The sequence below is a fragment of the Panthera pardus genome, unplaced genomic scaffold (genome assembly GCF_024362965.1).
Source record: "Panthera pardus isolate Hobbes unplaced genomic scaffold, ASM2436296v1 HiC_scaffold_16, whole genome shotgun sequence".
Lineage (NCBI taxonomy): Eukaryota > Metazoa > Chordata > Mammalia > Carnivora > Felidae > Panthera > Panthera pardus.
Genome location: NW_026526721.1, coordinates 95048203 through 95072735, shown reverse-complemented (window position 1 = coordinate 95072735; position 24533 = coordinate 95048203). Strand labels below are relative to the sequence as shown.

Here is a 24533-nt window from a genome sequence, read left to right as displayed (position 1 = left end):
ATTAAAAATTACAAAAATAGGGGCACCTGGCTGGCTCAGTGGTTAACCATCCAACTCTTGATTTCGATGGTCTCACAGTTCGTGAGATCAAGCCCCAATTCAGGCTCTGTGCTTTCAGCATGGAGCCTGTTTGGGATTCTCCCTCTCTCTACCCCTGCTTGCTCTGTCTCGCTCGCTCTCTCTCCTCTCTTTGTGTGTGTCTCAAAATAAACTTAAAAAAAATTACAGATTAAATATTACAGCCCTCCCCCCTTAGACCATCAAATACTGTGATATGTGCTATGGTAGGGATTTGTCCTATGTGCTGGATATCTCTATCCCCTCCATCTCTACTCCACCCTCTTCCCCATGAAGCTGATGAATGGACCACAGCAATGAGCTCCTTTGCCTCCTGGCCTCTGGGTGGGTTTGGCCGAGGAGTGCCCTGGTCAGAGATAGACTGATGGTCAGAATACCTATTCTTTTGGCTCTGTCACCATCTTTTCCAAGCTTCCCTTCACTAATTTCCTTGGATTTGCCACTCCCTGTGCTTTTCCTTCTGCCCAAGAGGTAATATCAGCTCTGCTGCCACTAATCCGGAGTTGCTCAAGTTACTGTGCTTCCTGTTGTGGTTCCCTGCTCCCAAACCTTTGTGCAGTATCTCCTCAAAGTATCTTAATTTAAGGACCATCTGCTTCCCGTCCTTGGAACCAAGACAAATCAACCAAAGAGAAATTCCTAGAGGACAAATATTCCAATGAGTTTACTACCTCTGAGAGGTCCTTGTCGCCAGTTATTAGAAAGGATCTCACAACCTTGCAGAACATGTCCTAACAGTTTTAGTAACTAAAATCCTATTCTAGTAGATATCTATGCAGATACTACACAAAGAAATGAATTTGTCTTCTTGGACAAGTCTTAAGCCAAAGTCTGCAGCGTTTAGCTGTGAGTTTATGAGTAGATCCAAATGCATTTACTCCACTTTTCCAACCTACCCCAGAGATCCTCTGAAACTTAAATAACTCACATGGCTTTTCCATTCAAATAAATTTTCAGGCTGAGAAAGGACATCCTTTCTTAGATTTATAGTTTTTAGGATTGTCCAAAAGGCCTATAATCTCTATCCTTTGCCTGGTGGTGCAAAAGGCAGGAGGGCTAAGTTTCTCTGGAATTAGATCACCACACTTTGGTCGCATTTCAAATGAATGCCACCATCAATTCAACGTTTTTGTGCCATGGATTCTTTTTCAGAATAATGTTTTTAAGTGCAGAAAATGAAATGCATGGGATTACAAAGAAAACCAATTAGGCACACCTGGATGGCTCAGTTGGTTGAGCTTCTGACTCTTGATTTCAGCTTGGGTCATGATCCCAGAGTCGTGTTGTCAGGCTCCAAGCTGAGCATGGAGCTTGCTTGGGATTCTCTCTCTCTCTACCCTTTCCCCTGCTCACATGTACTCTCTCTAAAAAAAAAAAAAAAAAAAAAAATTAAAAATAATTTTTTTAAGTAAAAAAATTATATTGAAGTACAAGTTATCAAAATAATGTAAATGTATAATACAGTAATTTATGTGTTCATTTAATAACCACATCTAGCAGGAAGTTTAACAACTGCTGTGATATCAAAGTAGCATAAACAGTATGATATCTCTACAACAGTTGTGGTATGAAAATACCTGATTTCTATTGTTGACAAACTCACAGCTACTGCCTGATACAGCTCTGGATTGTTGCATTTATAATAAAAAGAAATACTAAATTCCGCTTAAAGTTTAGAGGAAATAATTTTTATTCACATCCAAGTTCACGTATCATCTGAATTCTACCCTCAAATCTCTTAGAGGTCTGCAGACTCTGGGTTAAGAAACCCTGACCTAGCTAACCAGATATTGGTGGCAATATTTCAAATAGTACTATAACATGGTATTCAAAGGCCAATGATACTTAATTTAGCATGATTTGATATTTTATTTTCATATTATTCACATGTCTACTTCATTAACACATATATAGCAAATTACATGTGTTGTGTGAGGTTTTATTTATAATACATTATATCTTGGGGCATCTGGCAGGCTCAGCTGGTAGTGTACAACTCTTTTTTTTCTTTCTGTTGTCTTTTTTTTAAATTTTTTATTTAACTTATTTTTCTAATTTACATCCAAGTTAGTTAGCACATAGTGCAGCAATGATTTCAGGAGTAGATTCCTTTATGCCCCTTACCCATTTAGCTCATCCCCCCTCCCACAACCCCTCCAGTAACCCTGTTTCTTCTCCATATTTAAGAGTCTCTTATGTTTTTGTCCCCCTCCCTGTTTTTTATTATTTTTGCTTCCCTTCCCTTATGTTCATCTGTTTTGTATCTTAAAGTCCTCGTCTGAGTGAAGTCATATGATATTTGTCTTTCTCTAATTTCGCTTAGCATAATACCCTCTAGTTCCATTCACATAGTTGCGAATGGCAAGATTTCATTCTTTTTGATTGCCTAGTAATACTCCATTGTATATATATATATATACACCACATCTTCTTTTTCCATTCATCCATCGATGGACATTTGGGCTCTTTCCATACTTCAGCTATTGTTGATAGTGCTGCTATAAACACTGGGGTGCCTGTGTCCCTTCGAAACAGCATACCTGTATCCCTTGGATAAATACCTAGTACTACAATTGCTGGGTCATAGGATAGTTCTGTTTTTAATTTTTTGAGGAACTTCCATACTGTTTTCTAGAGTGGCTGCACCAGTTTGCATTCCCACCAACAATGCAAAAGAGATCCTTTTTCTCCGCATCCTCACCAACATCTGTTATTGCCTGAGTTGTTAATGCTAGCCATTCTGACAGGTGTGAGGTGTTATTTCAGTGTGGTTTTGATTTGTATTTCCCTGATGATGAGTGATGTAGAGCATTTTTTCATGTGTTGGTTGGCCATCTGGATGTCTTCTTTGGAGAAATGTCTGTTATTGTCTTTTGCCCATTTCTTCACTGGATTATTTGTTTTTTGGGTATTGGGTTTGATAAGTTCTTTATAGATTTTGGATACTAACCCTAATCCTAACCCTAACCCTAAATTCTTTATAGATTTTGGATACTAATCTGATATTTTGTTTGCAAATATCTTCTCCCATTCTGTCAGTTGCCTTTTAGTTTTGCTGATTGTTTCCTTCGCTGTGCAGAAACTTTTTATTTTGATGAGGTCCCAGTAGTTCATTTTTGCTTTTGTTTCCCTTACCCCTGGAGACGTGTTGAGTAAGAAGCTGCTGCAACCAAGATCAAAGAGGTTGTTGCCTGCTTTCTCCTCAAGGATTTTGAGGGCTTCCTGTCTTACATTTAGGTCTTTCATCCATTTTGAGTTTATTTTTGTGTATGGTGTAAGAAAGTGATCAGGTTCATTCTTCTGCATGTCGTTGTCCAGTTTTCCCAGCACCACTTGCTGAAGAGTCTGTCTTTATTCCACTGGATATTCTTTCCTGCTTTGTCAAAGATTAGCTGGCCATACGTTTGTGGGTCCATCTCTGGGTTCTCTGTTCTGTTCCATTGATCTGTGTGTCTGTTCTTATGCCAGTACCATACTGTCTTGATGATTACAGCTTTGTAATACAGCTTGAAGTCCGGGGTAGTAAACAACTCTTGCTCTTGGGCTGTGGGTTCGACCTCCACAATGGGTGTAGCAATTACTTTAAAAAAATCTTCTAAAAAAAATAATAGATTATACCTTAACTCCTAAACAAAAGTTCAAGATTTTTTGTAAGAACTTTATAAATGGAGGAAGCAGGGTATGATCTTATCCATACTGAGGTTATCTTTCAATCATTCAATAAACACTTGTGGGCCATTCATTAAGCAATCACTGAACACAAGGAGCTAGTTTAGTGAGGGAAGGACAGTATTTATGCAAACAAGAACTTGCAGCAGACTGTAGTCTGATGTCAAGAGTATCAATTACATGCTTATGGGATCACATAGTAGAGTACCCAGCCCAGATAGTGAGGATCAGGAAAAGCTTGAAGGATGAGTTGGCAGTAGGTAAAAAATTGAGGAAGGCTATTTGCAGCCAATGCAATGAGACGCATAAAATAAAAGACAAGGAAGTATGTCTGGCATATTCCTGGAACCAAAAATAGTTCGGGTGCAGCTAGAAAAGAGATGAGTCTAGAGAATCGTAGTGTGGTGACTGTTGGTCAGGCAGTCCATGGGACCAGTCTGCTGCCGTGCTGCCGCCATGATTATACCTATGTGCTACGTCACTTGTGGCAAGATGGCGGGCAACAAGTAGGAGGCCTAGCTGGGGTTGCTGCGGGTCTCGGACACTGAGGGGGCGCCCTGGACTCACTGGGCCTGAGTGCTGCACGCTGTCTCACGCTGAACTGATGGAGAAGCTGCTCAATTCTGCATCCCTGGAGAAGTAACCGTGCTAGAGCCTCCCGCCACCTGCTGACCACGGGCAGTCAGGGTTGTGCCTGGAGTTCATTCCACTGAGGTAGAAGAGCTGGGAGCAATGCCTGACCACAGCCACGTGGGTATGTGTATGTCCTTCCTCTGGAAGGAACCATCAGTAAAGGTCCTTGAAGAACCAAGAGAGAGGAGAGAGGGAGAGACAGATGAGTCTGGAGAGGGAAGAGATAAAGGTGTCATGGTTTGCCTAGAATCCTTTCCTTTGGGAAACACCCATTTCCCTCTGTTGTACTCCTCATTCTCTTCTGGAGTTGCCCTAAGAAAGAGCACATGACCCAACCCAAGCCAACCTCAATCCTCTCCCTTCCTCAGGATCCGAGTTTGAAGGACCATGGGGGCCTGGAGTTACCGATGGCATATTGCCTCCACATGGACAGAACCTGTCTAGAAACAAAACTAACATGAGAAAACCAAGACTAGGAAAGATAAAGCATGAATGCCATCTTTGAGCTCCTAGTCTAGCGCTGCCTAAAGCCAACCTCAGACTCTTTGGTTACATGAACAAAGAAATTCCTCATTTTTGCTTAAGCTACTTTGAATGAGGTTTCCGTCACTTGGAATTGAAAGGTGACTGACTTACATAGGATGGTAAGGACGAACAGAGACACTGACATCCGTTTAGAGGGAATTGACTCAAAGCAGGGAGGTGCCACCATCCAATTTGCATGGTGGATGACCCTGACCACTGGAAATGGACTGATGAGGGGCATGTCCAGAGGGAAAGAGAACGATGTGGTTATTGGAGTGACCATCATTTTCTCTGAATGTTTGTAACTATTCTCAGATTTGTATGTTCTACCCACAACTCCCCTCTTGTTTCGAAATAACAAATTTTTTTCTTGGGGTGCCTGAGTGGCTCAGTCGGTTGAGTGTCTGACTTTGGCTCAGGTCATGATCTCACGGTTCATGAGTTCGAGCCCTGTGTCAGTCTCTGTGCTGACAGTTCAGAGCCTGGAGCCTGCTTCAGATTCTGTGTCTCCCTCTCTCTCTGCCTCTGTCCTGCTTGCACGCGTGCACGCTCTCTCTCTCTCTCTCTCAAAAATAAATTAAAAAAAATTTTTTTAAGTTTTTTCTTATTACAGAAAACTCAGGAAATACTTAAGAGCAAAAATAAGGAAACAGAAAACCCCCAAACCTACCCTCCATGGACGATCACTGTTAAAACTCATATACATCCTTCTAAACCTTTACATATGTGACATGTGTCTGCAGGTTCACAGAGGTGGGAAAAGGTATTAAGCAAATGAGATTGTACCGTATGTACCTTGCACTTCAAATATCAAAAATCAATGATCTGGAAAAAGAACATTTTTTTCCAGAAACAACTCATTGATCAATTTATGATTTTAAATTGTATTCCTGTTCATCAGATCCAGACTTGGAAATGTGAACATATGTTATGTTAACCTTAGATTAAGTGTATGCCAAATGCATGTCACAGACACAGATTTCCACATTGCAGTGTGTTTGATGATCGACATAAGAGGGAATCAGAAGAGTTCATGATTAACTTTCCCACATCTTCAAATAGACACCTTCACCTCTTACAGTGATGGTATTTTCCACTGCAAAGAAAAAGTAAAATCAATAACAAGCAAATTTGTCTAAAACTGAGGGAAAGCAGTGAGTATGTAGAAAGGAGTTTGCATTTTTAGAATCTAATCAGTATCTGTCAGACTTCACGACTGTAAAGAGCTTTGGCGCACAAAGTAAGCAGGCTGCATCTCTGTCCCTAGTTCTTAGCTGCATAGAGGCTGCAAGGTTTACAGAGTTGAAACTTTTATTCTTAGTAACTTCTTCTCTCACTGAACTTTAATGTTTATTTATTATTGAGAGAGAGAGAGAGAGAATGAGCAGGGGAGGGGTAGATGGGGGGGGGGGACAGAAGATTCAAAGCAGGATCCGCACTGACAGCAAATAGTCGAACACGGGGCTCAAACTCACCAGCCGTGAGACCATGACCTAAGCTGTAGTCACACGCTTAACCAACTGAGCCACCCAGGCACCCCTCTCCCTGAACTTTAACACCAGAGTTCTCCACTGCTCAAATTCCTATGCACTTTCTTCTACTTCGCCTTCCATCCTACCCACAATTTGTCTCTTTCCACAGGACTGGTTGCAGATTTTATTTCTTTAAAATGTATGTGCAAGGACTCTGAAGATGTCTAATACTTCCAAAGTGACTTACTAAGTGAGCATGCAATGTTTGTTTTAAAGGTTCTATCAATGCCAAGCCACAATTATAAACAGATAATTTGCCTATAGCAGGGGAACCAACCCCTGGGAAATAAGCTCAAATTTTCGGCCCCATTGCCACCCCACATTCTTTATTCTGCCCTCTATAGGTTGAAAAGAGTGTGGTGATCAGTAGGGAAAGAAGGAATGCCACGTAGACCCCTTCTTCAGGGAGCCATCACAGTTTTCTGCAGCACTCGGGAGGTAGGGCTTCTGAAGAATCTAGAAATTGGGAGAACTGATCCACCATCCCTTCTTTTCTTCATTTAACCAGCACTTCTTGAACCCCTACTGTGTACCAAACAATGGAAATACAACATGAGGAACCTTCAGCTCCCCGTCTGAAGAAGGGGCAAGCAACCAGCCTCTGCCATGCAAGAACAGATATGGTGCAGGAGATCCATTTCTACCCAATGAGCTACAATTTCTGCCACTGGAAAGTTTCCAGCCTGGAGGGGGATAAGGCAGCTACAAAGTCAAACCCTATGTGCCAAAGAGACAAAAACATAAATGCTGTGGGACTTTGAGAGAGAGAGAGCAGGAAGGTGAGCTTGGGGAGGCAAAAAGAGAAGACCAATGAGATAGCATTTATCCAGCCAGCAAGAATTTTACAGCTGCCATCACTCATTCCCTGTCTTTTTTTTTTTTTTTTTTTTTTTTTTTTTTTTACCATCAACAGATGCTTTCCCAAATGGAGAATATTGGCCTCCAAGACTTTACAAATCCAAGTGAGAAATAACCCCTACTGTCTGGGTAGGAAAAAAGGAACAAAATACTTTGGGCCTCTTTGTGATAGAGTCTTCCAGCACCAAGACTTAACATTTGGACAATATCAAGTAAGTATTCCATTTCTCTCTAAGTATCTTGCACTTATTATGCTAAAGTTAAACCTACCTAAAATAAAATCCACAAGGATGCTCATTTTGTTTACTCTACCCTCACCTGCCATGTTACAAAGAGGAAGCAACCCAAGACATTGTTCTAGGCTGCTGAAAACAATTCCATTTCCTTCCTGTTGGATGCTTTTTTTTTTTTTTTCTTAATACAACATGCAATTATGGGAATTTTTTCCCCAAATAGATTTGTGCTCTAAAATTTCATACCTCCCAGAGGAACATTAAGAACCCCCTGCAGATGAAGGCAACCAAGAAGTGTGCATTTAGAGAAGGTGGTTTGCTTTAATTGTTGTATGTGATCAACTTCCTGTTGCCTTTTAATGTTCTGCTGCTAGAACAGTCTAACTGGATAATTTAGAAATTTATATACAGGCAAAAGAAATATTTTAAAAGAAACCTTTATTATTATTATTATTATTATTTTTTTTTTTTTTTTTGAGAAAGAAAGCACACAAGTGAGAGAGGGGCAGAGAAAGAAGGAGAGAGAGAGAATTCCAAGCAGCCTCTGCATTATCAGCACAGGGCTCAATGCAGGGCTAGAACTCACCAAACGCATGAGATCATGGTCTGAGCCGAAATTGACAGTCAGAGGCTTAGCTGACTGAGCCACATAGGCACCCCTAAAACAAACTTTTACAATAAAGTGTAACATACCTAGAGAAAGCCATATACATCGTAAGTGCATGGTTCAGTGAAGCATCACAAAGAGGACATAACCATGTGACATCAGTCAGACCAATCAGTAGAACACCAGCACCTAGAAGCACCCACAACTCCTAATGCCTACCAAGAACCTGACTCCTCCCCTCCCCAGCACGCTCACTTGTGACACCATGTGGTTAGTTTTGCCTTTTTTTAAAATCTTTTATTTTTAAGAGAGCGCAAACAGGAGGGGGGCAGAGAAGGGGGGGGGGGACAGAGGATCTGAAGCAGGCTCTACACTGACAGCAGCACAAAACATGAGATCATCAATCATCACCTGAGCTGAAGCTGGACACTCAACCCACTGAGCCACCCAGGCACCCCTAGTTTCGCCTCCTTTTAACTTCGTGTATATGAAATTATCATACGTAGTTTTCTGTGTTGAACTTTTCAACATTGTGAGATCTATATTGTATATAGCAGCAGTACCTTCATTTTCTCTGCACAGATGATTAATCACATCCTGGATGGGAGGAGAACTACAGAGTGTGAGGTTTCTCTCAGACTGGGACTCCAAGTGCAACTCCATTTCCTCACCTCCCAGTTTAACTTTGGATGAACAGAGCTGCCATTATCCACTGAGAGAGGATTCCTGGCTAGAATAATAAATTCCTGAGAACTTCCCAACCATTGTAACTCAATCCCTATTAAGAATTTTTCTGTTCCTTCCACTGTGAATTCAGCTAGTATTTGCTGAGCATCTGCTATGTACAAATCCTTGTGCTAGATAAGTACAGCAGGACAATAATCCCAGCCATGAAGCTCACACTGAAAAGAAGGAGTAATAAGACAAGTACACAATGACTATCTTTCAAGGGCATAATCTGATTAGAAATGATAAGAGACATACAAGGTACTTTGGGAATTTTAATGTCAGAGGAAATCACACTCATTCAAGGGATCTGAAGAAGCCTTTAGGATGGTGTCTGAGCCTTTGAGGACTAATAGGATCAGTAGAATGATCTGTGTATTTGGGTTTTTTGTTTGTTTTTTTTTAGGGAGAGAGAGTGCAAGATTGGGGGAGAAAGGCAGAGAGAGAGAGAGAGAGAGAGAGAGAAAGAGAGAATTTTAAGCAGACTCCATGCTCGGTGTGGAGCCCGACACTGGTGGGGGTGGGGGGTGGCACTTGATCCTACAACCCTGGGATCATGACCTGAGCTGAAATCAAGAGTTGGACGCTCAACCAACTGAGCCATCCAGGCTATAATAATCTGTGTAAATATTCCAGGCCAAGGCTATATCCTGAGTAAAAACAAACCAACAAACCAAGTAAGCAAATTAAAAAAGACAGGGGCGCCATGGTGGCTGAGCCGGTTAAGCATCTGACTTCGGCTCAGGCTCATGATTTCCAACCCCAAATCAGGCTCTGTGCTTACAGCTCAGAGCCTGGAGCCTGCTTGGGATTTTGTGTCTCCCTCTCTCTCTGCCCCTCCCCTGCTCGTGCTCTGTCTCTGTCTTTCGAAAATAAATAAACATTAAAAAAAATTTTTTTTAAAGAATCTTAAAAAAAAAAAACAAAGACAGACTATGGGGCATTTATAGAAAATATTAAGTGTCCTGATTGCCTTAATTATAAGGAATATTGGGAAGTGAGTCTAGAAAACAAGATGGGAATCATACTACAGGAAAATAATTTTAATTAAGCAATCTCTACACCCAACATAGGGCTTGAACTTATAACCCCTGAGATCAAGAGTCTCATGCTTGACTAACTAAGCCAGCCAGGCACCCTGCAGGAAAACTTAAATGTCAAGGTAAAGAAGAAATCTATTCCAGTGGCTTCTTCCACGGGTTTCTACCCTTCAGCCTACAAATGTGCTCAGACCTCTGCCTTTTCCAACAACCAATTTCTTTACACTTTACTTCTCTCTCAAATATCTTTATCCCTCCTTTCACTCCTTGTCCTTTTTAAGAACTCTTATTCTCCACTTCAGTTTAACCCACTGCAAGCTGGTTTCTGTACCCAACATTCTTCTGAAATCATTGCTGCTGAGATCTCTGTATCTCTCAGAGCTCTTGGTGACAATGAATTAAACCAACTCTGGCTAGAGGACACGGAAATGGGATTTTTGGGGAAGGATGTGAATGGCTCCCAAGATTGAAGGGAAGACTGGAAAAGTATGCTTAGAAAATAGGAAGGAACCAGGAAATATCTGGCAGCCTAGAAACCCAACCACAAGAACAGGCTACTCAGGTCTTCAGTGCCATTGAATCCTGCCACCACACTTCTGCTTGAATGATCCGACTGCCCTCTTTGCGTCACTCTTTCAAGAGTCAAGGTTCTTGGTGGGAGCATCCTTCTGGCTGAGCTTGGGTCATGGGTCTGGCCCCTCACCCAGGTTGGGAAAATGAATTAAGAACAGACAAACAGAAAGAAACTAGAGAGATGGTATATTTAAGGCCAACACTGAATATAAATGGTTTAAATAAAACTAAAAGGCAGAGGAGATCAGCTTAGATAAAAATTAATGCTTAGATAACTTAAAAGGAAAAAGATAGAAAAAGATATACAACACAAACGCAAATCAAAAGAAAGCTTCAGTGGATTTATTAATATCAAACAAAGTGGACAATAATAAACAGGGTCATTACATGATGATAAAGGAATTATTCATCAAGAAAATATAACAATCCTAAATATGTATGCACCTAAGAACAAAGCTTCAAAATACATGAAGCAAAAATTGTTAGAATTGATAGGACAAATAGACTATCCTACAGATAGAGTTAAAGACTTCAACACTATTGTCTCAGGACAAGTAGACAGAAAAATCAGAAAGCATATAGAAGAGAATTATACTATTAGCCTCTTTGACTTAATTTCCACTTATAGAACACTCTGCCCAATCAGAATACAAATTCAAGTGCCAATGGAACATTCACAAGTTAGATCATATTCTAGGCCATAAACATTTTTTTAAAAGAATTGAAATCATACTAACCTTTCTGTCTACAACAGAATTAAAATAAAAATCTAAAATCTAAAATAGAAATCTAAAATAAAATCTAAAATGGAAAAGATTTGGTAAATCCAAATGTTTGGAAATTAAGCAGGATACTTCTAAATAACCCATGAGTCTAAAAGGAGGTCAAATGGATGATTAGAAAATATTTTGAAAAAAATTTAAATAAAGACAAAACATATCAGAATTTTGGGCATATAACCAAAGCAGTGCTTAGAGAGAAATTTATAGCACTTAAATGTTTACATTAGAAAAATAGAAAGGTTTTTCTCTTTCCCATTTTGCAAGATGGCAGGTGAAAAAGCTGAGAAGCCAGACACTAAGGAGAAGAAATCTGAAGACAAGAAGGCTGGTGCTAGTGACAAGGTTAAGAAGGGTAATCTCAAGCCTAAAACGCAAAGAAGGAGAAGCCCCACTGTGACTAAAACCCTGTCAGACAGGGGAACTAGCAGATATTCGAATGGCTGTGTATTCCAGAAAGGCTATATAAGAGGAAGTATTCAGCAACCAAATCCAAGGTTGAAAAGAAAAAGAAGTGGGGCGCCTGGGTGGCTCAGTCGGTTAAGCGTCCGACTTCGGCTCAGGTCACGATCTTGCGGTCCGTGAGTTCGAGCCCCGCGTCGGGCTCTGGGCTGATGGCTCAGAGCCTGGAGCCTGCTTCCGATTCTGTGTCTCCCTCTCTCTCTGCCCCTCCCCCGTTCATGCTCTGTCTCTCTCTGTCTCAAAAATAATAAACATTAAAAAAAAAAAAAGAAAAAGAAGTTTCTTACTACTGTCACAAAACCAGTTGGTGGTGACAAGTGGTATCCAAGTGGTTAAACTTTGCAAAATGCCTAGGGATTATCCTATTGAAGATGCACCTCAAAAGCTGTTGAACCATGGTAAAAAAAAAAAACAAAAAAAAAAACCACAAAAACCTTCAGTCAGCATGTGAGAAAACTACGAGCTAGCCTCACTCCTGGGGCCATTTTGATCATCCTCACCGGGTGCCAGAGAGGCAAGAGGGTAGTTTTCCTGAAGCAACTGAGCAGGGGCTTGCTACTTGTTTTTGTTTGTTTTATGTTTATTTATTTTTGAGAGAGAGAGATAGAGAGAGAGTGCAAGCAGGGGAGGGGCAGAGAGAGAGGAAAACACAGAATCTGAAGCAGGCTCCAGGCTCTGAGCTGTTAGCACAGAGCCTGACGTGGGGCTTGAACTCATGAACTGTGAGATCATGATGTGAGCCAAAGTAGGACGCTTAACCGACAGAGCCACCCAAGCTGCCCAGTGGCTTGCTACTTGTGACTGGACCTCTGGCCCTCAATCGAGTTCCTCTGTGTAGAACACACCAGAAATATGTCATTGCCACCTCCACCAAAATTGATATCAGCAGTGTGAAAATCCCAAAACATCTCACTGATACTTTCTTCACAAAGAAGAAGCTGCGTAAAGCCATTCATCAGGAAGGTGAGGTCTTTGACAAAGAGAAAGACAAATATGAGATTACAGAGCAGTGCAAGCTTGATTAGAAAGCTGTGGACTTGCAAATTCTGCCAAAAATCAAACTGTTCCTCACTTCAGGGCTACCTCTGCTCTGTGTTTTCTCTCACAAATGGAGTTTATCCTCACAAATTGGTATTCTAAATCACTTACAAGGAATCTAATTAAATAATTGAGCCATAAAAAAAAGAGAGAAAGAGATAATTATCAAATCAAGGATCTAAGCTTCTACCTTAAAAAACTAGAAAAAAAAATTAAGCCCAAAGCAAGTAGAAGGGAATTATAAAGCAAAAAAAGGAATATCATTGAAAACAGTAGAGTGAAATCAAGGAAACAAAAGCTGGTTATTTAAGAGTGTTTAAAATGGGTACACTTCTAGCAAAACTCATCAAGAAAAAAAGAAAGAAGACAGAAATGACAAATATCAGATGCCTACAGACATTAAAGAAATCGTAAAGGAATATTGTGAACAATTTTATGACAGTAGATTTGATAAATTAGATAAAATAAAATTCCTTGAAAAATACAAATGATCAAAGCCCACTCAAAAGGAAGTAGAAAACCTGAATATTCTTATATCCCACTTTAAAAATTAATTTTGTGGGGTGCTTGAGTGGCTCATTGGGTTAAGCTTCAGGCTCCTGATCTCTGCTCAAGTCATGATCTCACAGTTCATGAGATCAGGCCCCATATCAGGTTCTGCGCTGTTAGCTTGGGATTCTCTCACCCTCTCTCTTTCTGTCCTTCCCCTGCTGTCTCTCTCTCTCTCTCTCTGTCTCAAAATAAATAAATAAACTTTAAAAATAAATAAATAAATGCATACATACACGCACATACTAAATTTGTATTTAAGAACCTTCCCATAAAGAAATTTCCAGGTTCAGATGGTTTCACTCATAAATTTAAAAACGTTACACACTTTATGATTCCATTTATATAATATTCTCAAAATGCAAAACTATAGAAATGGAGAATGGACTAGTGGTTACCAATAGACAGGGATAGTGGTTGAATATAAAAGGGTAGCACAAGGGAGACCTTTTGTGGTGATAAAACAATCATATCTTGATTGTGGTGGTATTACATGAATTTACATGTATGATAAAATTGCACAGAACTATACACACAAATACAAATGTATATTAAAAATGATGCAACCCAAATAAGCTATATAGCCTAGTTAACAGACGTGTACCTATGTTATTTTTCTTGATTTGCTCCTACACTACAGCTGTACCATTGTGAGAAACTGAGAGAAGAGTACAAGGGACTCTATGTATGCTTTTGCAACTTTCTGTAAGACTATAATTATTTTTAAATAAATTATAAAAAATGAGCCAAGCATTAGTGAGCTGTGGGACAACTTTAAGTAGCTGAATATGTGAGTAATTGGAATCCCTGAAATATGTGAGAAGGCAACTGAAAGAACACCAGAAGAAATAATGACCAAATTTTTTCAAATTTGATGAAAACTTTAAACCTACAGGTCAAAAAAATCCCAACAAACTCCAAGCACAAGACACATGAGGGAAAACAAACAAACTATACCCGGGTACAGCATAATCAAAGTGCTCAAAACCAGGGATAAAGGGAAAATCTTAAGTGCAGAAATGGAAAAAACACATTATATACAGAAAAACAAAATAGAGGTGACAGCGGATTTCTCATCAGAAGCAACACAAGTGAAGGCAACAAAAGCAAAAACAGGGGCACATGGGTGGCTCAGTTGGTTAAGCGTCCTACTTCGGCTCAAGTCATGATCTCACTGCTTGTGAGTTTGAGTCCCACATCAGGCTGTCTGCTGTCAGTGCAGAGCCTGCTTCAGATCCTCTGTCACCCTCTCTCTCTGCCCCTCCTCCCCTTGCGCTTGCTCTTTCTCAAAAATAAATAAATGTTAAAAAAAATAAAAAATAAGAGGGACTATGCCAAACTAAAAAGCTGCTGCACAGCAAGAGAAATTATCAACAAGATGAAAAGGCAACGTCTTCAATGGGAGAAAATATTTGCAAATTATATATCTGATAAAGGGTTAATATCCAAAACCTGTAAAAAGCTCATACAACTCAATAGCAAAAAAACAATCTTATTAAAAAATGGGCAGAGGATCTGAACAGACATTTTTCCAGAGAAGACAAATGGATGGCCAGAAGGTACATGAAAATATGCTCAATATCACCTATCATCACATAAATGCAAATCAAAACTGCAATAAGATATCAGTCCTTACCTGTCAGAAGGTCAAAACAACAAGTAATAACAAGTGTTGGCTAGGATGTGCAGAAATGTGAACCTTGTTCACTGTTGGTGGGAATATAAATTGGTACTACCACTATGGAAAACAGTATGGCATTTCCTCAAGAAATTAAAAATACAACTACCATATGATCCAGCAATCCCACTTCTGGGTATTTACCTGAAGGAAATAAACATACTCACTTGAAAAGCTATCTACACCCCCACTTTCACTGCAGAATTATTTACAATAGCCATGACGTGGAAGCCATCTAAGTGTCCATCAATGGGTAGATGTATAAAGAAGATGTGGTATATAGAAATACAATGGAAATTTATTCAGCCATAAAAAAAAAATAAGGAAACCCTGCTGTTTGTGAAAACATGGGTGAACTTTGAGGGCATTATGATAAATGAAATAAGTCAGACAGAGAAAGACAAATACTATATGATCTCACATGTAGAATCTAAAAAAAATGAAATAAAAACCTGAACTCAGACACAGAGAATAGATTTGGTGGTTTTCAGGAGACAGATGGTGGAGTGTGGTTGAAATAGGTGAAGGTGGTCAAAAGGTACAAACTTCCAGTTATTAAACAAATAAGCATAGGGATGTAATGTACAGTATGATGACTACAGCTAATAAACCTATATTGTATATATTGTAAAGTTGCTAAGCGAGTAGATCTTAAAAGTTACCACAAGGAAAAGTTACTATGCATGGTGATAGATGTTAGCTAGACATATTGTGGTGATTCTTTCACAATACATACAAATATTGAATCATTATACTCCACACCTCAAACTGTTTTAATGTTATATGTTAATTATAATTACATCCCAATAAAAAAAAAGAAATAGCTTAAGTGAAAAGACAGTGGAGCAACACCATTAAAATACTGAAATAAAACATTGCCAATCTAGAATTCTACCACTCCAGTGAGAATATCTTTCAAAAGCCAAAACAAAATGAAGACTTTTTTCAAACATGCAAGTTGAAAGAATTTATTACCAACAGACCTCCATTGCAAGAAATGTTAAAAGGAAGTTATTCACACTGGAGGAAAATGGCACCCAATGGAAGTACGGATCCACGCAAAGAGTGAAGAGTACCAAAACTAGCAACAGTTCTCAACACACGGTCTGGGGACTGCTGCTTGTCCCTTCCAGGAGGTCTGCAGGTTCTAATTATTTTCATAATAATGCTAATATGTTCCTGCCTTCCCATGCTCATTTTCTCAAAGTGTACCATGGAGTTTTCTGGTGTGATATGGCAAGAGGAGAAATGCACAGGCAGATATGAGAATCTAACTTTCTTCTATTAAGCCAGACATTCAAGAGATTTGTTAAAAATCGTACCGCTCTTCCCACAAATGTTTTTTTGAAAAACATATTTATGGGATTTAAATTAACATGTAATCTCTTTCCCTGTTGTTTTAAAATCAATGAATAAATTTTTTTTCAATTTCTGCTTTAAAATTTTTCAATGCAGTGAATAATCTACAGAAACAGAAGCTTTTTTAGCATCCTCAATCATTTTTAAGATTATTTAAGGAATCCCGAGACCAAAAAAATGTGAGAGCTGCTGTTCCAGATCAGCTTAGCATTTAAAGGCCCTTGACAAAGATGATGAAAATAAGGGTTTGGTGACACATAGGGCCATGTGGTGAGAAAAAGGATGAAGGAAAGGCTTTAGAAATGAGAGGCAGATAGAACAGAACCCAGAAAACCCAAGCTGGATGTTTGTACCAAGTAAAGGAAGGGCAAAAGGCTTTGAGGAGATTGTCTCTGGGGTGTAAATCATTTACCTGCTCACCGTGGACCAGTTGTGCCTGGCAAATATAATTGCCTGGCAGCTTCAGAAATTAGTTGTTGGAGACACAAATATGATTGCAGATTGTGGCTGCATTTAATAATACTACCATTTGTATTGTATTGGGGAGCACCTTGCTGGCTCAGTCAGTAGAGCACACAACTCTTGATCTCAGGGTCGTAAGTTCAAGCCCCACGTTAGGTATGGAGCCTACTTAAAAATAGATAGATAGATAGATAGATAGATAGATAGATAGATAGATAGATAAAGGGAGTGAGCCACTCGGACTTTGCCTCTAAATTCATTTTGTTCTCATAGCAATAAGTGAGGGTTCCAATTTACCACATCCTCCCTCACACTTGTTACTGTCCATCTTTTTTATGACAGTCATCCTGGCCATGGTCAGTTTCCATTGTTTACAGCTAAAATAACTGTGGATCATCTCAAAACAAGTCAAGTCATAAGCAGGTCATGGAAAACCCTCATTATGTAATGCTTCAGCTTCCAAGTTGAGGGACTACTCTGACTTGTATGAGCACAGAGCAGTAAGGAGTCAATACTGTATAACCCTGGGAGGCAAGTATCATTTGTCCATGAGGCTGTGAGGAATTTTCCATATTTCTGCAATGGAGAGTTCCTGAAAATATCTATCCCCAATTTCCAAGTCCTAACATTTGCAAACCTCTCTCTCTGAATCCTGGACTCCACATATAAATCTGGCCACAAGTTCCAGAGAATTAATACATCCCAGAAGCAGCCTTCAACCAATGACTGTTGGGGACTGGTTGATAAGTATTCCAGTTCCCTCATCCCGCAGGCAGGATAGTTTTGTTAAAGATCCACTCTCTCTCTAATTGAGGAAAAATTCACACACCATAAAACTCACACTTTAAAGTGTGCAATTTAGTGGTTTTTATATATTCACACAGCTGTGCAACCATCACTATTCAATGTTCTAGTTCCAGAACATTTTCATCACACCGAAAAGAAACCCTTATACCCCTTGGTAGTCACTCCCCACTCCACCATCCCTCCAGGCCCTGGCAATCACTAAAACACTTTTTGTCTCTATTGATTTGTCTTTCTAGGAATTTCATGTAAGTGGAATCATATCATATGTGGCTTTTTGTGACTGGCTTCTTTCACTTAACACGTTTTCAAGATCTATTCATGTTGTATGTATCAGTATTTCATTCTTTTTTATTGCTGAATAACATTCCATTTTATGGATAGACCACATTTTGTTTATCCATTCATCAAGTGATTCATTTGCACTGTCTCCACTTTGAGCTATTATGAATAATGCTGCTATGAGCATTCATTGTACAAGTCTTTGTGTGGACAGACATATATTTTCAATTCTCTTGGCTACATACCTTAGAGTGGAATTGCTGGGTCATATCATAACTCCATGTTTAACTTTTTGAGGAACTGGAAAACCGTTTGCTGAAGCAGCTGCACCAAAATCTCACCAGTAAGAATAAGGGTTCCCACTTCTCTATATCCTCATTAACACTTGTTATTAACCATCTTTTTAATTATTAACCATTATTCCCTAATTATTTATGATGCTGCTATAGACTGGATGTTTGTGTTCCCCAAAATTCATATGTTGAAGTCCTATATGATGGTATTTGAAGGTAGGATGTTGGGAGGTAATTAGGTCATGAGGATGGAGTTTCATGATGGGATTAGTGTCCTCATGAGAAGAGGCAGAGAGCTAGCCTTCTCTCCTCCACAGGAGGATACAATGAGAAGACATCTGCAAGCCAGGAAGAGGGCCTTCTCCAAGAACTTGGTCATGTTGGCACCCATGTTGGACTTCCAGCCTCTAGAACTGTGAAAAATAAATGTTGCATAAGCCACCCAGTCTATGGTATTGTGTTTTAGCAGCTCAAACAAAGACAATGTTAAACATCTTTTCTCGTACTCACTGGTCATTTGCATATCTTCTTTGGAGAGATATCTATCCTTGTCCATTTTTAAATTGGGTTGCCTTTTTATTGCTGAGTCTGGCAGGACAATTTTGAGGTGCACATTCCACATTGCCTACAAAGTTGTCCATTTGAGATTAAGACCCATTAGAGCACAATGGTAACTTGCCTGATAGCACATCATTTATTGGTGACTTTTCTTCCGTATTCGTTTGCTGGGACTGCCAGAACAAAGTTTTACAGAACTGGGGAGATTCGACAACAGAAATTTATTGTCTCACAGTTCTGGAGGCTGGAAATCCAGATCAAGGTGCTGGGCATCTTAGTTTCATCCAAACAGAGAAAAAATCTGTTACATTCTTTTAAACTAGTTTCTAATTGTTTGCAATCTTTGATGTTTCTTGGGTTACAGAAGTATCACTCTGATCTCTGCCTTCATATTCATGTGGTTTTCTACCTCTCTGTGTGTTTGTGTTAAATTCCCCCTTTTAATATTGGATTAGGGCCCGTCCCATAATCCAGGGGTCTGTATGACCTCATCCTAACTTAACTAATTATATGTGTAATATCCTATCCCCAAATAAAGTCACATTTTGAGGTGCTGGGGGTTAGGAATTCAACATAAATTTTGAGGGAAAACAGTTCAGCCCATAACACCTCATTATTTCACTTTCTTATTCCCCAGTTGATGTTTGCTGAGATCACTGCCCAATAAACTACATGCACTCAAATCCTTGTCTCAGGGCCTACTTCCAGGAGAGCCCAAGTCAAAGCCAACCATCAGGCCCTCGCTAAGCTTCAAGGCAAACATCACTCCCAGGTCCTGTGATCACCCTCTTCCAACAGGACTGAAAGTCCCAGTGACACTCATCCTTTCTGAAAGCTCCAAGGGTTTGGTCTGGAAATCTGAACACAATGGCTACTTAAGAACTTAATATAACTTGGCAATTCTAGGGGTGGGAGTCTTTGTCAATCAAACTTTTGTGGCTTATTTGGTGACATTTCAAACTTATAAAAGGATTTCAGAGGCACCTGGGTGGCTCAGTCAATTGAGCATCTGAGTCTTGATTTCAGCTCAGGTCATGATCTCAAAGTTAGTGAGTTCGAGCCCCGCGTTGGGCTCTGTCCTGACAACGTGGAGCTTGCTTGGGATTCTCTCTCTCCTTCTCTCTCTGCCTCTTCTCCTCTCTCTCCTTCTCTCTCAAAATAAACTTAAAAAGAAAGAGTTCAAATGAGGTAGGTAGATTAGAAGGAAAGTCTTTTGCCAAAATCATGAAGATTGAGTTAAGATACTGTCTAAAACTCCAGATAAAAATTGGGTACATCAGTATTCACTTCCCCCAAAGCCCCTCCGGCTTCTAAAGAGCTGGAGTCTTAGATTTCCCTAAACACACCAAGCTCTCGTATATCTTTCTGCCTTTGCCTGGGCTATTTTCTCCATCCCACTAACAATTCACAAGCTCTCACACATTAAGTTCCAGCTCAAATGTCACTCCTTATTTTAAGTCATTTCCAACTTAGTTTAATCAGAGTGAATTCCAGGACCTGTGTGGCAGCTATCAGTCCAGATAGCCTGGTGGCCTCGAGCTCCTGGCAGTCATCTTGCCACCATATGGAGTCTGAGAATGAAGCCAATATGGAGAAGAGTGGAAAAGAGAGATGGAGACAAGCCAAGAACCAGGACATCATTTAATTCCTGGATCAAACTATGCCAAACCCTGCCAATCCCTTGACATTTCCATGTCATGTGCCAAAGTATTTCACCCTCTTGCTTAACTCAATGTGAGTTGGTTATTGCTTTTTATAAATGAATCAGAGATCTAAGACTGATTCATCCATGAGATATGACTTCCAAGACATGGGCAAGATGGCTGTGGACCATTTTGTCACAGCAGGGGTCCTAGAATGACACAGCACCTAACTCCTATGTCGCCTATCTTCTGGGTAGAACATTTTGTTAGTCAAGTCATACAATTTGGAAGTTCCTTTTATGTTATAATCTAAAAAACAATATTCCCTAATGTTTTAACCGAACGGTTGAGGAAATCTTTATATTTTCACTATATCTTGCACTTAGTGGATATTCAATTAAAATACCTAGTTATAAGTTTTCTATTCCTTAGAATCTTGAATTTTAGAACTACAGGGGATTTTAAAGGTCCAGAGTGTGCCCCTCTAGTTTTATAGATGAGGAAACATTTGCGTAGACAGGTTAAATGGCTTTACAAAGATCCTGCTGCTAGCTAAAGACTAGCAGGGAAGACTAAAGGGAAGCCAGAGGGATAGAACCTGGGTGTCTCAAGTCTCATGCCACTTCTTTTGCATTATATGTCTATCCCAAAGCATCTAGCACAGTACTGAGCACATGGCAAGTGCCTGATTAATGAAGAAATAATGGATGATCCATAGGGCCTGAGAGCATCAGCTCTGAGACTTCTCCAAGAGGACAGGATAAATGCTTGAAGAGCCTCCTGGTTTCAGGATTCCTAGTTTAGTTGGCCTGCATTAGCCCACTGAGTGCTGTTTTGGATAGCAGCTCAAATCTCAAGTAAACGGGTTTCTTGCAAGTCAAAATGATTCCTCCAGGGTTGCTGCCAGCAAATGCTGGAGGCAGCTGGGATTGAAATTGTGCTGCCTGAAGCCACACTCTTTATTGCTGCTTTGCAGAACCAGGTGATTCAAAAAGCAGGTCTCCGGCGCTGAAATAGTAACTTTCTGGTCTTTTAGGGGGAAAAAACCACATAATCACCTTTGAGAACACATAATCCACCCCTGAGGTCCAGGTGGAAAACAAGCTGGCCTATGACATGCTCCGTTGTTGAAGGATTTGGTGTCTTGAAGTCACCTTCTTCCCCAAGTGATGGGAGATCACAGACAGGCCTCCCGATTAAAAAAAACCCTAGCTCTCAAAACTACACCAACCACCTCAGTGACCAAAAAGCTCAGAGCCACACTAGACTTCTGACATGACAATTTAGCCTGAGTACAAAAGGCTTCATGCTTGGTTTTGAACCCCCTTACCCCTCTTCCTCATTCCAGGGCTAAAATCATAATAAGAGTGCAGATGGAGAGGAACAAAGTGGTCTGCTTGCAGACTCAATCACCAAAATTACATGGAGCCCAGCCCCCAAACCCCTCCTTGTTCAGTGGGTCCCTACGTAGCTCACAAATGCTTCTAGTGGTCACAGTGGTCCTTTTGTGACCCTAGCCTGCCCCCTGCCCCCCTCACCCATGCTCAGCATCCTCCCATGCTCAATATCCATCCCTTCCTTGCTATTCTGCCATAACCCCTTTACCATAGTGTCTGCCCCTGTCATCACTCTCCTGATGCCGTTCCTCTTATCCTAGCCACCCTTCAGCTGGGCTCCGGCAGTCGCAGCTCTACCCCCTTGGCGCCTTCCAGTCTCTGGTTCCATCAGTTGTCACTGATAGACTCTGTTTCATGAAGCATTTCCCTCTCTGTGCAGGAATGTGATGCCAGGCACCTGATTGGTTGGACTGGAGGTGAGGTGAGTTCACTGCCAGGACCAGCTCTCTGGGAAGCATGCAAGCCGTTGGCATATGTCCCCACAAACCAGTCTAGAGAAATGCTTGACAAAATACTCAGCTCCCAAAGAGTCCTTATCTCTTAGATACACACACTGAAATATTTATGGATGAAATGATACAAAGTCTGGGATTCACTTCTGAACAAAACATGTGGGAGGAAGTGGGTGGGGATAGATGAAGCAAGACTGAGTTAAGAAGTACTGAAGCTGGGTGATACTTTCCGATTTTTTTTGCGTGTTTAAAATCGTCCATAAAAAAAAAAAAGTTAAGGGGGAAAAAGGCCTCACATTTCACTTTACATCATTGAAATGATATATTAACGTTTGGATATATTTTACTGTCTAAATAATTGCGTAGATTTAAAAAATAAATAAACCCAGGCATACAAATATTTGACAAAACCATCATTTTCTGTAGTCGCTGGGGTCACAGCAGAGAAGAGAAAGTACTGGATATCTTGACTGATGCTCCTCTTGAGACAATAATGGTCCTGTCCTCCAGAGAAGAAACGCATAAAACTCTAGAACTTTATTCCAATAATTTGATTCAAAGAACTGAGGGTATCATTTGCGAAAAGACAGTTTAACTTGATTAAGCAGTAATTGTGACTCTTTAGGATGGAGGTGATGAACTGGCTTGACCTGTCTCAGAATTTTCATTCATTTAATTTTCAGGCAGCATATTAGCATTCAAATCCCTTTGGATCATGAAATGGTGGTTTTTAGCCTCACTGCAAATCTAAGAAAAACAACTTGAGAAATGGATAGAATTTTCTTTGGAATGCCTTCACCTGCCTTTTCAGAAACTCCCATGAGGCAGTATGATGTAGTGCAAAGACCACAGGCTTTTGAGTCAAAAAGTTGACTTGACTTCCATTTTGGACACCTGCTCTGTGACTTTGGGTAAGTTACATAACCTCTCTGAACCTCAATTTCTTCATCTGTAAAAGAGGCCTAACATTATCTACTTTACAGGGAAGCTGTGAGAATTATGGATAAATGGATGTAAAATGTGAGTTCCGTCACAGACATTCAGTTAATGGTACCGTATTGTTTTTATAACTGCCTCTTTCTCTTTAGCCCACTCCATATCTCCCAATATGATCCCTAGCACACGGGCAGAATTCAACAAATGTTTGCTGAATTACATTAAACCTGGAGATGGTAGAGTTCGTGGGACGAAGTAGTAAGACTATACCAGAATCCCCCCTTGGCAGGTCTGTCACTCATCCTCAGGAGAGTTTCTCCACCTAACTGTCCAAGCCAGACAAAAAGGACCCACTTGTGGGGCGCCTGGGTGGCTCAGTCGGTTAGGCGGCCAACTTCGGCTCAGGTCATGATCTCGCGGTCCGTGAGTTCGAGCCCAGCGTGGGGCTCTGTGCTGACAGCTCGGAGCCTGGAGCCTGCTTCCGATTCTGTGTCTCCCTCTCTCTGACCCTCCCCCATTCATGCTCTGTCTCTCTCTGTCTCAAAAATAAATAAACGTTAAAAAAAAAAAATTAAACAACAAGGACCCACTTGTAACGTCTCCCTCCTCCTCAGATCTGATCAATCGCCACATTCTCTCCCTTCAAGTTCACAATTATCCCTAGAATCCTTCCACTCCCTCCAATTCCTACCACTACCACTTTAGTTCACAACTGTCTTCTCTTTCACCTTTTCTACAGCAAAGTCAGTTCTCTTCACATCTGTTCTTGCTCCTCTTGCTCCACATCTTGTTCTCCTCCCTTTCTGTTCATTGTAGCTGGAGGGATTTTCTTTCTTTTTTTTCTTTTGAATTGCGGAAGAATTTAAATATTCACAAAAATGGAGAGTATCATGCACCCGTCATTCAGTTTCAACAATGATCAATGAGTGGCCACTTTTGCTCCTTATATATTCCACCCATTTTGTTCAATGTGCTCAGATTATTTAACCCAAATCCAGAAGTCCTAGCTTTTTGCAGGGATCATTTCCCGCATTTAGAATAAAATTCTAATTTCTTTGCGATCTGATCCCTGTTGATTTCTCCAGCTGCAGATCTCAATTTGCTATTTCCCTTCCCCAGACGCAGTCAAACCTATCAGCCCGCACATCACCCTTCAGAGGCCCCTACGCTAGGGTGTGTGCCCCGTGTCTGTGCTGTCAGTACCCTGTGCTTCTTCTCTAATTATACATACGTAATTTGGTAAGAAGTCATGCACAGTTGTCTCTCCTGTTGGTCATAAACTCCATGGGCATAAGAACTGTGTCTATCCTGTTCCTTGATGAGGGACCCAGAACGTAATTCAATACCTTCGGTATCAGAGGCACTTA

General features: G+C 40.4%; 2 pseudogenes; both read left to right on the top strand.

Annotated features, from left to right (window-relative positions):
• Positions 1–1531: 1531 nt before the first annotated feature.
• Positions 1532–4472, top strand: LOC128777418 (DNA-directed RNA polymerases I, II, and III subunit RPABC5-like; annotated as a pseudogene).
• A 6732-nt stretch (positions 4473–11204) lies between these two features.
• Positions 11205–13458, top strand: LOC128777417 (60S ribosomal protein L6-like; annotated as a pseudogene).
• Positions 13459–24533: the final 11075 nt, after the last annotated feature.